At 36.7% G+C, this 13355-nt stretch overlaps 1 protein-coding gene across 3 annotated transcripts in view; it reads left to right on the plus strand.

The window, feature by feature from the left end:
- LOC129248902 (regulating synaptic membrane exocytosis protein 2) overlaps positions 1 to 13355 on the plus strand; it is a 168792-nt gene that overhangs the window by 83518 nt on the left and 71919 nt on the right. The window lies entirely within an intron of this gene.

Here is a 13355-nt window from a genome sequence, read left to right on the forward strand (position 1 = left end):
AAATTTGCATGGGCATCGTAACACCGTTTCTTTCTTATATAAATATTACTTATGAGTACGGTTTATACATACATACAGACATATATAAATATAAATTTACAATACTAAATACCATTAAGTTTTACATACTTTTTCAGGATTATAAAGATAAAATCTTTTTTTTTTTAATTTTTCTACATGCATATACATACATATATTTTGAACTTTTAGCTCGGTTGTTTTAATTAAATCATTTTTATTCTAACATAATTTGTGAGATACTATCGATATCACTGTAACTGCAAAAGTTTGCATAAAAAAAACTACACCCCACTGTTGTGGAGAATTATCGAAGAGCAGCTCAGATATGTTGGTAGATGGCTGAAATAAGAGTGACATAATTCGTACGGCACCCGTATATGTATGGAGTATTTACTCTCAGTTAGGTGAAATGGTTAAAGCACTCCTGAAGTTGCACTAAAGTGCCGTTGATGCCTTGATGGAAATAATAACTGCATATGAATATTAGAGCAATCGGCCTGTTTCGACTTATTGCTGGAAGTATGTTTCAACTCTAATGTAAAATTTCATTATGAATTGGAAAAACGCGCCAACTCTTGTGAATGCGTTAATATTGCATTAAAGATTCTTCCTTCTTATACAATTTGCGAAATGTTTGTTCTACATTTTTTCATTATATTTGCACTCACTTGGAGGAGTTTTATAATTAGTCCCGAAACTTGTTGTGAAAAAGATATCGTCGAGCTACGAATGATAAAACATAATTAGTTGTCCCTTTCGTTGACGTGCACCTCATTTTTTTTATTTTGATCATTCCAAACGATATTTCAAAATAGAATTAGAAATTCCATTGCTCGCGTATTAAGAGTTAAATTAAACAAAAAACATTCATTTGGTGGATATAAGAATTACTGCAAGAAATGCCAGGTGCACGAAAAAGTATTCAGAGCAATTGTCGATGCTTTAAACATCTGTACTATTACCCATATCAAGAGCTACATTTAAAAAATCGGTTTCCCATTTTCATTTATTACACAACTTTCAGAAATTTCCTTACTAAAGGCAAAAAATATCGTCAGTGTATATAGGATTGCTCTGTTATGGTTTGAAAAGCAAAGTTATACAGGGTGCGTTCGGTATTTGAGGACAACTTTAGAGTAAAACTAATAAACTATTATTTTGAAAAAAATTTTATGAAACTCAACGTTTTTTTACCAAAAATTAGTATATTAATAACTATAAAATCATTCAATAAAATTTCCATTAGCTGCAATAAGCTCCTCTATCTGGACGCGGAAACGATTGCCTGCGCGACCTAATTAAACCTAAAACCTTTGCAGTGGCAGGAAACTTTGTGTGAATGACAACAGGAACCTCTGTAGGATTAGAACATAGCCATCTGTAATTTTTGCAGTTGCTCTTTTTGTCTTAATCAAAACTTTTAATCAGGATAAAACCATAACATCTTGCACCAACATAAACTGTCATCTGCGCCTAACGCAGACACCTTCATGGGCAACTCGACGGATAGCATCCACAGAAATATTAAGTTCCGTCGCAAGAGCTCTCATTGATTTTGAAGAGTTCTCTTCGTAAACTCTGCAGATCGGATGGTCTTAGAAAGTTGCTCGTGCTTTTTGCGTTTTGCAGCAGATTTTGCACTGCCGCCTGATGACTCCAATTCATGGCGAACCTTGTGAACGAATAAACGAACCGATATTTCTAAATCGGTGAAATTTTCACATACAGCGATGATAACTGCACAACTCTCCATTTCTAGAGTTGAGTTGTAGTCCGCCAAAGCAAAAAGTAAAATAATGGTTTCAGGAAGTTTAGCTACATTTCCCCAAATACTGTATACACCCTGTACTAGTAGAGGTTATAATTCTCTTTGTATTGGTTTTCTCAGTTCCGAGTAAAATCGAATAAATTCTTCTCATACCAACGACGCAGAGTTAATTCCCTTCAGTTCCTATCAAATTTCCACCAAATTAAGTAAGCAAAAAAGCTTTCAAACAGAAAAGGGTTAGAAGGCCAAAGAATTGCTAAGATACTGGCATCAAAAATTATTGAAATTGAAATGAAGGATTTGTATTTAACCCACTCGATCCCAACGTTGCCTGATTGCATATAAATATGCGAAAGCAGAAGCGATTTGATTTTTTTTTTTTGGTGAATAAACAAACTAAAACGATATTTAAGTATGTCTGCACAAAGTGTGATCAAATAATAACTCATTTGCGAAATAGTAAATTAATTTAAAATTTTAGGTGGGTAGGGTTTGTCTGGTAGCTGCCAATATTTCACACTTAAATTTGTCGTAGATCCTTTGTGATATCACTGGAACTTCTTCCTTACACTATGGGACCACTTTTAAACCATCCTGTGGCTTTTATGAACGAGCTAAACTTCGTTAGTTTACGATGCGCTATATCCGCCACATGCGCCACCTAGCGTCCAAATCTTCTTTTAGCTAATCCTTCACACTCACAAAGGAGGTGTTTAATACTTTCCTTGACAATTTGCTTACTTCGAAAGTTGTTAGGCCTTTTTCTGCTATATTTCTGCGACCTGGCACCTAAATAAGGTTTGCATTGAAATACTAGGATAAGTCGTTTAGAAGCTTATGACATTCTATGACTGACGACTTTCCTAGCAGTGATTTCCGCTAGAAATACACTACAGTGGATTTCCTTTTCATCAAATAATGATCACAAAAATGATAAAAGTGCATATTCAATGGTTTTCAGTAAATGTTGAGTTAAAATTTATTTTAAAAAATTTATTTAATTTTATACCACAATTTCCAACATTTTCTCTCAAGGAACTTCCTATCTGGCATCTAAATATTTGAGATTAAGCACTTGAAATTTTCTAAAATTCGCGATAATTATTACAATTATTATGTGGTAGTAGTAACTGTGACCTGAAAGATTTTTTACGACTCCTTAATGGATTAGAAGTTTTTGCCTGAGCCCAATCAATTTTAGTATTTATTCTATTTTATTTTATTCCTCCGATAAAATATGGTAGGTAGGTAGATAGATGGCGTGGCTGTCGCAATGGCACACCTAGGCCTTTATAGGTCCATTGTGATACCACTGGAGCTTATCCTTACCCTATGGGTTCCTTTTCAAATCATCCGGCAGCTTTATTAAATGAGCAAAGCTTCGTTAGTTTTAGATGCGCTATGTCCGCTACATCAGTTAAAAATACCATATCAGAAGCCTTCTTGTAGCTAAGCTTTCATACTTACATGAAAGGTGTCTGACTGTTTCCTCTTCTTATGTATTAAGACAAGCTTCTACAGAAATCGAAGTACGGGAGTCCTAACCTTCTAGCGTTGCTGCCTATTAAACAATGAGCAGTTAATACCCCTATCATTTTTCGTATAGCTTCTCTGTTAAATCTTAACAAGCTTTTTGATCGACCGCTCCTCATTTTCATATTTGTCTGCTTAGTTTGCATGTTGAGAGGTTTTGCCTACTTGTATTTACTCAATAAGGTAAGGTTTCTTTATCTATAAGTAGTTTACAAGTGGCTATAGGCATAGGTATCAGCGTCTTATTCACTTGGAGGTCGAGCGTTGTACCGGTTCGAGCAAGTTCATCTGTCTTGCAGTTCCCTGTTATATTCATGTGACCTGGCACCCAAATAAGGTGTGCTTTGTAGTACTTTTTATCCGTCATTTAGAAGTTTAAAACATTCTATGGTAAGTTTATCCAAGTGCTTGTGCGGCTGCCCTTCGATGTCAGCCCATGTTTGGCAGTTTCGTCTTCCTTCCTCCTATCTACTCCCCAATAGTTATAGCACTATAGCACTCAGACACAATTAAGTCCATTGTACTGTACTCGGATTCCCTTTTAATTTTCTTTAAATCTACCCGATCTCCGAAGAAATCTGAGTAGACTTGTGGTGCCAAGGAGCCAAGGTGGTCGCTTCTTAACACATCAGTGCCAAAGACCTCAAACCTGATTCGAGCAAAGGTGGAGCAGACGCACAGGAAGTGGTCTGCCGTCTCATAGTCCTCTTCATAAGCTGGGCAGAGTGCACTGTCTGAGATGCCTGCCCTTTCCATGTTCTTCGCCAACAGAAAGTGGCCCGTCATCAGTCCAACCTGCTGTCTGCACTCCCTTCTGCTTAATGACAGGAGGGTTTGCGACAGTCAATCGGACATGACAGGTAACATCAGTTTTGTCCATCTGCAGCCCCTCTCAGTCTGCCTAGCTCGCTTGTGGGTTGTAGTAAACCATTCGTTAACCGTGTCTTTTATGGCTGCAGAAGGGAGTGGCCGGACGGTCTCCGAGCCAAAGAAGTTGGCCTCAGAGTCCATTCTAGCTAAAGAGCCAGAGGCCACGATACCCACGTGTCCCGGGGCACATGCTAGCATCAGGATATAATGCCTACCGACATAGTTCAGACTGGATTTACAGGACTCGACTACCCAAGATGTGGTTGGGAGGCTGTCTAAGGCTATGAGCGCAGCTTAGCTGTCGCTGTAGACACATATAGATCTGCCTGTCCACCTGTTTTCCACAACAAAATTCATCGCTTCTTTAACAGCGCTTCTTGAACCGGTTCCCATTGTGTTTCAGCCTGCAGATTTCCTTCAAGGCCTCTCCTTGGTCGGAAGCTCCCCTATAGTACTGTGACCTCAAAGATCTGTTGTGCCCTCTTCATGAATTCGGAGTATGCATTTCTCTTAACTCATCTACCTCATTAAATCTTTAGCACTTTCCTTATTTATTCAGTTTAAATTTCCCATCTGGAAAAATATGTCGCGCATATAAAGCAGTGCTTAGCACAATGCCACCACTCCTTTGGCAGTTTCGTCTTCCTCCTTCTAATGCAAGGATGCCAAGGAAGATACCAGGTTTGCTCGTTAGGTATGGTGAAAAAAAATTTTGAGGGGAACTTTGGATTCTACGTCATTCGTTTTGTGTTTCACTAAAGCTAAATTTTGTGAAACACAAAACGAATGACGTCGGCATATCTGTCGAATTCGCTCAGACCCGAGTAACGGTCTGCTAGGTAGTACACCTCTAACATGCCTCCAATGCGATTACGAGTTGGAAAAAACTTTCAAGTCAAAGCAAAAAAAAGTTCGAGTGCAAAAAGATTAAAAATAAATCAAGTAGTAACTGTTCAATTTTGAAAACAGAAGGGATCGTAGGAAATTTAGGAATTAGCATTTTATTAAAGTTTACTTCCACTAATACTTTACTAAAGTACGACAAATTTTTGTCAGACAAATTTTGATGATTCTAATTCACATTGTTAATGGTCGACATTTTAGGCTAAAATTTATTTATTTTCTTGTTTTTTTTTTTGTACTACTTTTCATAGTACTTATGGAATGCAATTACAACTCTAGCAACATTTTTAAGAACAGAAAATGCCATCACTTCCAAATAATCACAAGACTGCATATCTTCTGCGCATGAGTTGGCTTCCCAATGAACGCGTGCCGGTTTTTCGAGCCGCAGTTGCAGTAGATCCGTTTATCAGCATAATCGCCGAGGCCCCATCTGAGAAACTAAATATAGGGTTTTCCAATAAGAGGTTGGTGTTCCCGTAAAGATCAATGGTTTCGTTGCTTGTGTGGCACGTAGCTCCGTCTTGTTGAAAAGAAACGTTGTCCAGATCAATACCATCCAATTCCGGCCATAAAATATCGTTTATCATCTCTCGATAGCGATAGATAAAACCTGTTATTGGAAAAGCCTTTAGTTGTTAGCCTTCGATTGCTGAGTTAGTTGCGCTAACTAGTAAACCAGAGAGTGAGAAAATAGCTACGCTCCCTGAGACTGCTCTCGATAGTTTTTGTATGAACCAGTCTAAGATTCGATATGAGCAGCGACACTTTTCTAGAATATCGTAAATGATAGTTTCCGCTGTATATGAGTTATTTTTTTTCAGCTTCAGTTACTGAATAGTTAAGCCAAATGTTAAGCAAATATGTTTCTTAGTGAATCCTGGTGAATCAACAAGCATATCAATCTTATGCGAAGGCGATAACAAACCGATGAGAATTTATTACGACAACAGTTCACGCTCCACCACTTCCCATTTTTCCCGAATCTTCCTACTGTGTTTCGTACGACAATCTTCTTTATAGCAGCAACAACAACAATAAAAATTTTCCATAAACCACTTAAACTTTCATCCTACAGGCGTCCTACGTGAACCGTGGAAACAGCAGCGCAGCCTCAACGAGCGTGATCTCTTAAGTGTGACAAATTCATACGGCGCCAACGACTACCGCCTGACCAGTACGAATCGTTTGTACTCTTCTGCCGATCGTGATCGCTACGACTTGCATCGCGAACGCCTAGAACGATACCCATTAACGCGTACCGCACGACTGGATGTACAGCAGCACAACACCTACAATCGCACAAATCACGATCGACAACAGACGATCGCTAGTAGTGGACCGCTGTATACGGCGCGACGTGCGCCCACATTAGCCACGGCTACGGCAACTACTGGCGGCGGCGGCGGCGGTAGCAGCAGCAGCAGCGCCGGCAGCTACCACCAACACCACCATCACAATCAACAACAACAGAAGCAGCAGCAGCAGCATCATATAAATCCCCAAATTGTGATTGACGATAAACCATTGCCGGCCACTGCTTATGATCGCTACGGCAGCGCGCTGGGTACGCGCAGCGGTGAGGATGGTAGTGCAAGACGCATTGGTGCTGCTGCCACTGGTAGTCTTGGACGTGAGCGCAGTTTAATCGCTGACCCATACTGGGAAGAAACCATTACGACTGGAAGTGCAGCACAGGACTCGAGACGCTATACGGAACGTAGAATAAAGAAAACGGTGCGCTTTGATGGGCACGATGATCCATTGGTGACAGCCACAAGTGTCATAACCGGCCCACTGCCACCGGTGACAACACAAATTCTGCCTTCAACGGCTGTGGACGTGGGTGCGGCCACCATACTGACCAGCGCCAAATTGGGCGCAAACGCAAACACTGCCAATACGATAAGCATTTCGGATGCGGCTGCCGATTGGGCGCGTTGGGATGCTGAACGGCAGGGCAGCCAGGATTCGGCAACGAAGGATTCTGGTATCGATACAAGCAGTACGTTCACGAGTAGCGAAGACTCGAATCGTGGCGAAGGGCCAAAGGTAGATTTACTTCTCTGTGAATTGATTTGATGATTGTCGCCTGACTCCAATGGAATGATACACGGCCCCTACCGTCTACTGAATGCTTCTAACTTTACCAGAAACATTTAAGCCATTTACTGTCTCTGTCCTTGACGTGGCGCCATGAACGGGCGCATGTATTTTTATTTTCATTTATATTTGTTAATTTCTGTTTGTTTCGATTGTAAAGCATTTTATTCGACCTCCTAAAACTTAAGTGAAGTAATATTCCAAAATCCTGCTTCGAAAAGTCCTCGTCTATTGTTCTTAAAAAAGTTGCGTATTATTTCTCGTCGTGGCAGTGTTAATTTATGCCTTTGTTTGAAGAGCATTTATTTATTTTTTTTTTTAATAATATTTACAGTTACTATGTATAACCAACTATAAAAGAATTACACAGTGGATATAATATTTATTTCGCGTGCTTCTTCACCTGCGCTGATAATTTCTTTTCTGTGTTTTGTTATTGCTGTACTTATGTTGTTCAGTATACATATACATTTGCATACACACATCATTGCATGAACTTACAAGATATGCCTACATCCTCCGTACATCTGTGCAGCACACTTTTTACACAACAAAAATATTATCAAATATATTCAGAAACGTTTTATTCTTTTAAATCTATGCACATTTGTAAATTGTTTTTTACACCAAACTTAGATGAGTTAGAGTGCACCAATGTTATGATAAAATATTTATAGCACACACGCTTTTGCCGATAACTTTAACTTTGAAGGCGATAGCAAAAACTTAGTTTGTAATCACCGTAATTTAAGATCCACAAATTGATTATAAAGTACCGAATGTCCTTAGCAGGCAATTAGGCACACAAAAAGTTGTTTCATACTCTGTCAGTAGCAGTTTGAAAGTCAGTAATGCTGAAAGTTTATGAATATTCTGACGTGCCACAAGTTGCATTTCTCGGCTAATAGGAACTTTTTCAAACAGATATGCATTTTTCAAAACAGCACCCCCGCGACTCAATACAGCGATTTATATGGTCTAGTATTCTAAATGCACACTTTTTGTTTGGCTTCTCTGTCAAAAACGCTTTTATTTATCGGCCACGCCAAACAAACAGTAACCCACTGCTGCGCGATATTTTAATTGAAGTAAGATCGAAATGTGGCAAATTTATATATAATATTTTATGTTCGATGCCAGTTCGTCGAATTCAGTGACAATTTGACTGATATTTGAATCACTAAATTCTTGAATTTCAGTGAAAATTTCGACTGGTATTTGAGTAAGTCACACACAGTTTTGATTAGGAATTTCGTTTTGGCAAAATGTTGCTCATTGCTTCATCTTTTTCTAACATTTGCACCCATTATTCATACCAATCCTGAAATTCGGCACGAGAAACATTTCGTTAAAAGGTTTACAAAGTTTAACACAAAGTTCGGTAGTCACTTCGTAAACGTTGGCCTGGATTTAAAGGATTCATGCTGGCTTGCCAAAATTTACTGTGCAGAAATGCCACCGCAATTTACCATTCTGAGCTGTCAAATCATAGTTATCGATATCGATAATTCTCATGCAGTTAAGAAAACACCCTATATGTCCGGTCCGTTACTGAGTCTGACAGCTTTCGTCTTCTGTCTTGTTTAAGAAGCATTCGGGGCCACTTATGTATTTTCCATAGAGCGATTTCCTGTGAAGTAATCCAAATATTTGGTCTTAATTTTTTTGAAAAATGATTTATTTGTAGGTTTAAAAAATGTAATAAATAATCTATTAACTTGAGCTTTATTCAATATTGAAAATTTTAGGATGGAGCTCTTCAACGTATTTGCTTGTTCAAAACTTTAGCGAAAAAATTTTTTTTTTTTCAAAATTTTTGGGAAATTATTTTTGAGTCATTTGTGCAAAGACCTTTATTTTTTTTTGTTAAAAATTTTTACGGAAAATGTTTTTGTCGTTTGTAAAATCCATTCCCACTTATGTTTTTTTTCATATTTTTCATTAATAGCGAAACATTTGTTTTTGTTTTTAATTTTTGGCAAATTTATTTGAGTCATTTGTGAAAAGACCTTTTTTTTTGTTAAAAATTTTTGCGGAAAATGTTTTTGTCGTTTGTGAAATCCATTCTCACTTATGTTTTTTTCATATTTTTCATTAATAGCGAAAAAAATTTTTTTTTTTAAGTTTTGGCAAATTTATTTGAGTCATTTGTGAAAAGACTTTTTTTTTTGTTAAAAATTTTTGCGGAAAATTTTTTGTCGTTTGTGAAATCCATTCCCAGTTAAATTTTTTTCATTTTTTTCATTAATAGCGCAAATTATTCTTTTATTATTTCGATTTACATTGAAATACGTACAGCGAACTAGTGCAAAATACTGTTCAAGCGAAACGCTGTCGTACGTTCTCGTATATTACGGCCACTGGCAAATCGATCGACCTGTCATTAGGTGCATAAGTAAGCAGATATACCCACGTTCCCGAAATTGAAGCTTTCATCTTCGATTTTACTCACAGAACTCACTTTATTTCTTAACATAATAAACAAATGAACAATGATTATGTTACAATATTATATTGTAACTTATTCTAACGTTACATTCAACTACATACGTATATGTACACTTAAAAGTTTTAGTTCTGTTAAATTAACATTATGTATTTGGCTAACATAGCATGAGTACGAGGCTTACAATTAGCAGAGGATCTGACTACATACATAACTATGTCCGATATTTTTCAGTGCTTCGCTGTACGTACGCACACATTTGAATATAATCGAAAAGTTAATGGAATCGCTATTAATGAAAAAATAATATATACGTATGAGTGGGTATGTTCTTCACATATTACAAAAAACATGTCCCCAAAAATTTTAACAAAAAAAGTATAGCTTTTTCTGAAAATTGCACTTTATGCTGGAAAAACATTAATAACTTTAAGAAACTTCACACTAAAATTTTCAGCATTGAAAAAATCTCAAAATTATTAAATAATTTTTTTTTACTTTAGTCAAAATTTGTATATATTGAGAATATACACAAACTTTCAAATAACTTTTCTTAAATAATTTTTCCCTAAACATTTTGAACGGAAAAATAAAGATCTTTTTCACAAATGGGGGAAAAAAATATTTAAAAAAAAATTTTAACCATAAAAAAAGATTGTTTTGAAAAGTATATTCAACCTCGATAAAAAATTGATAACTTTAAAAACTCCATACCAAAATTTTGAACATTGAAAGCCTCTCAAAATTATTCATATTTTTTCAAAATTTGTTCACGATTTGCGTATTTTGAGAACAAAAAAAATATTTTTAACAACTTTTTTACCAAAGAAAAAGATTTTTTTGAAAAGTAAAATTTATCCTCGGAAAACATTTATAACTTTAAAAAACTCCATAATTTCCGCCAACAATAAAATAAAGTGTTTTGCACAAATGGCGTAAAAGAAAATTTTCCACAAAAATTTTACAAAAAACAGGTTGTTTTGAAAAATGTTCTGTATACTTCCGTTTTGAATTTCAATTCAGAAACATTTAAGAGCCCAAAATACTTGGATCACTTGACATGGAATCACGTTAAAATAAACCCCCTTCAATAAATAATAATTAATATAATTTTAAACAACTCTATAGTAAGTCCACTTTAAAGAAAAACAGTAGCTTCACCAACGAAAACGACGTACTTTCCGGCTATCAAAGCTTAGTAGCTACCTCACCCCCAGGTTGAAATGAGGAAGAGGTAAAACTTATTTAACACTTATTGTCTGAAATCCGACCCTTTGAAGAATGTGCTTTTGTAAGGCGCTATTTCTCTGATGACTTGACCAGTTTAGTGGATAAAGATCGGTGAAAGTCTAGGAAAATCTTCTACTGTGCATTACGCTGATCCTTTGCAGCCACTGAATGAACTCTTAAAAAGAGAACAGATTGTCTAACCTAACAGCTAAATTAGATCCTAACCGTCAAAATTAAATGAAGCAATGCGCCAAGAAAATGAATTTGATATGCTTTTGGTTATATAGTTTCTCTCAAGTCTAAAACATAATTAAAAACTATAATTACCCACTGACCACTTAAAGTCAATAGGAGCTTATATTATTACAGCTTAAAGTACTACCGCAACTTCGCAAGTCCTCCACACCCAGATCTCTTTTATCTTTTCTGAATTATTCTTTACAATTCAGGCTGAAAATCAGTTTAAAAATATGTACATATAAACATACACATATGTACTGATCAGGCTTGCTTTCATCCGTTTCAGCTTCAAATTCAATTCATACTTTTTTGGTGTTAGTTTTTTCAATTCCGGGTAAGTTCGCGTCGATGTTTTTCATTCGAGCGACTCAAAGAAAACTCATTTGAAAAGAAATAAATAAATTATAGGAATCGGTATAGCTAATTTATTTCGGATCAGTGCAAATTTCTCTTAATAATAACTTGGGAATGAAATGAAATTGCCGATGAGCTTGCCAGAAAAGGCTCGCCAGAACTGGTTTTAGTTGTCCCATCTCAGACATCGGTGTCCCCTTGACCGTTGTTAATGGGAAACTGCACAATTTCTTTATTAAAAAGGCGCAAGACAGATGTAGTTCTACCTTATCGTGTGCTAACTCAAAAACACTTTGGCCTCAGTACGACAGAAGCAGGATGCTTAAAGTGCTGGGAATTCCACGCCTCTCAATTTTCAAAGCGGCCACCGATAACTGAGTGATCGGGACTCATGCAGAGGAGCATAAACTTCCATACAACCCCCACTACAGAAGCTTTGGGGATCCGCAGAGAAAGAGACTGTTGAACACTTTCTTTGCCAATGTCCGGTTCCGGCGGCTAGGCGCTTAAGGTGCCTTAGTGTTCTTTTCGGGATAGCCTGAGACAGTTCTCCGTTTCTCTCCTCCACTACATTAACAGCACTGGATGGCGATTGAAGGTTTTCCGTCCTTTAAGTTGTGGGATCTTGTACTGTGTAATCAATGTATTCTTCCTTTTTCATTCATACCATACTTCTCTGCAATTCTCAACAGACTTGTGATGTATTACATATAAATACCGAACGCCTGCTTTTATGTTTGTCCGCCTGTTAGGTTCGCCTGCGCCTTGGAGCAATAGTATTGTAAACAAAAACAAAAACCATGAATTTCATTCATTTGATTTATGTTTGCATTGGGCTCATAAAATACTCAATGCTAAACCTCTCAGAGGCTCAACTGTATGCCCTACCTGGTGGGCTCAAGCTACATGAGATGTTTTCTTCACTGCAATACTTTCGCAGAGTCGTCTAACACTCACATAAGCGCTGATTATAGCCTTTCACTCACTTTCGCTGTATATATAATTGGCTTCACTCTGCATTTACTCACTATTGGCCCCTCCATGCGCTCTGAAAGCATAAAAGGAAGTCATTCCATTTTCATGCATATACCATTGATAATTAAAAATTAAACGCTCATCATAGCAAATTACCAAGGCAACACAATAACAAAGTGTGTAGGTACAAAGATTTTACAAAGTCATGTTGACAGGCCATCTGCACTTTATTTTGCATTGCCCTGTGCTATTTTTATACATAGTTAATTTTAAAACTAGTGTTTCTGAATTTATAATTTATGGCTTTTAAGAATGTTTCCTTGAAATTATTTTGTAGCCGCTAGCTCCCTATGGAATTTTGTGCAAATTGACGTAGGTAAAGATATACCTGTATACATGTGTCATATGTCGTATATACAAATAGTTAGATAAGCAGTGAACCGCCCGGAACTGTTTTGTTAAGAAAGAAGAAGAAATAATTAGATCCATGCATACATGGATTCACAGGTTTCAGAACAGGCACTTGGAAATGCTCATTTCAGTTTCAATATTTTTCTAAGATTTCAGTACTTAGACTTAGTTAGAAGATTATGCGCCGAATCAATTTTTGTTAAAGACTATTTGCAAAATAAAATTAAACTAGTGACATTAAACCATTGTCTAACTTATTTTGGGTTCATTGAAATAAAAATATACTTCATATACCTGTTTTTTGTTACATTTCTTCCCACATTCGAGTGTATTTCTAATCTCCGCAACTTAATTATTCGCCAGAACTTAAAATAATCTAAAACCTTTCGCTAATAATTCATCAGCCGACTTACACTTCCACGCTCACGCTCTCACACTAATTCGTACGAACCCATCTGCATAACTATAACATTATCGTTATTGTGTCTCTTGTGATGTCCA

This window comes from Anastrepha obliqua, chromosome 1 (genome assembly GCF_027943255.1).
Source record: "Anastrepha obliqua isolate idAnaObli1 chromosome 1, idAnaObli1_1.0, whole genome shotgun sequence".
In the NCBI taxonomy this organism is placed as follows: domain Eukaryota; kingdom Metazoa; phylum Arthropoda; class Insecta; order Diptera; family Tephritidae; genus Anastrepha; species Anastrepha obliqua.